Source organism: Pygoscelis adeliae, unplaced genomic scaffold (assembly GCF_000699105.1).
Source record: "Pygoscelis adeliae isolate BGI_AS28 unplaced genomic scaffold, ASM69910v1 Scaffold618, whole genome shotgun sequence".
Lineage (NCBI taxonomy): Eukaryota > Metazoa > Chordata > Aves > Sphenisciformes > Spheniscidae > Pygoscelis > Pygoscelis adeliae.
The window spans coordinates 336,132-337,683 of record NW_008825280.1 but is presented as its reverse complement, the minus strand read 5'-3'; positions in this window follow the sequence as shown (position 1 = coordinate 337,683).

Below are 1,552 nucleotides of genomic sequence, written 5' to 3'. Positions count from 1 at the left end.
GAAGCTTAGAACAATTAAAAAGCAAAACAAGCAATCTTTCCTTTTCTTGGATCAGATTTTCTTTTAAAGTTGGGGTAGGGTCTGTTTCTGTCAGCTAGTCTGACCTTCTGCTTAAAAGAGGCCAAAGAACCTTACTCATTATTTATCAAACCTGTAACTACTTGAATTGCAGAATAGCTTTAGCTATCTGGGAAGCTTTTAAATCTGCAAGGCCTTGCTACATTGCTTGTTCAGGAGGAAATACTGAGTAGAGTATTTCTTTAGTGGATATATGAGGAATGTACTTGTTTTGTTGTATGCAGGAAAAACTATCATGAGGTTTTTTCCTTTCCTTAACCTATTTCAAATCTGTCTTTCCAGTGAATTCTGGATCACGTAGAACTTTTTCTCTCTACAGGCTGCTCTTCCTGTGGCTTTTATTGCTTCCTCTGCTTGTTGTCTCTCACTCACAGCTGCAACCAGTCAATTCCTTGCAAAACTAGTCAACCTTTTATTTGCCTCTTTACAGTGTCAACAGTCAGTATATAAAGGGGACTTAATTGGTAACTTGAAAGAAGAATGCTTAGCTCTCCCATCTGGGATAACCACACCTGAAATCGGAGGTAGACCATAGCCTTACTCCATGACAGCAGTTTTTAGCATAATATTCAACGTTGATTAAAACCTGTTGTTTTCTGTTGAAAATCCACAGCTCCATGACATATCCCAATGGTTAATTAGTCACAGTGTTAAATAAAAATTTTATTTGCAGTCTGAATTTGTCTAGCTTCAGTTATGTGTGACTGGATTTTGTTGTCTTCTCCTCTCTCATCAATTGTCATTTGTGGCCTCAAATCCATGGAATACAGTGGAGTGTGTCAATTAGTTTTTCGCTTGGATAAACTGTAGGATGCATTCAAATCTTGCTAAGAGGTGCATTTTCCAGTCCTTGTTCAATTTGTTGAACCCTCTTCAGCTTTTCAGAATCATTTCTCTTGTGTGGACCTCGGGCAGAATGGGAAGACCATTTTCAGACCGGTGGATTGCTTTCTTGCCCTATTTTCTATGTTTTCCTGCCTTAATATCAGGGTATTTCATTCTTCTCAGAATTGCATTATACCATGAGTTTGTATTTGGCTGATTCAATGGTAATTATTGCCAACTGCTTAGAACATAACTATTTTGGGTTTTTTAAGTATAATACATTCAGTAACACAGAGAAGTTGCAATGAAAACAAGAGTGTTAACACTGTCTAGCCATATGTATGCTTTACAACATAGTTTGTAATTCCAAAATTGCAGTGTGTTATTGAAAAGTAATACGTCCATTCTGAAAGAACTGTCAATAGAAGTAGTGTGCCTTTTTTACAGAAATGAAAATAAACTGCATAAAAATGAAGCCTTAATTGCATATATGAACATCTGTTAAATAACTTGTGAGTTATCTCTTCATTGTGGTTAGTTTGATCTTCTGAAAGTGGTTAGGAAAGACCAAATAAACACATCTATAATAAATTTGACATTCATATTCCTATTGCAACACTTTAATTTCTGCTTATGATAGGAAAACAGG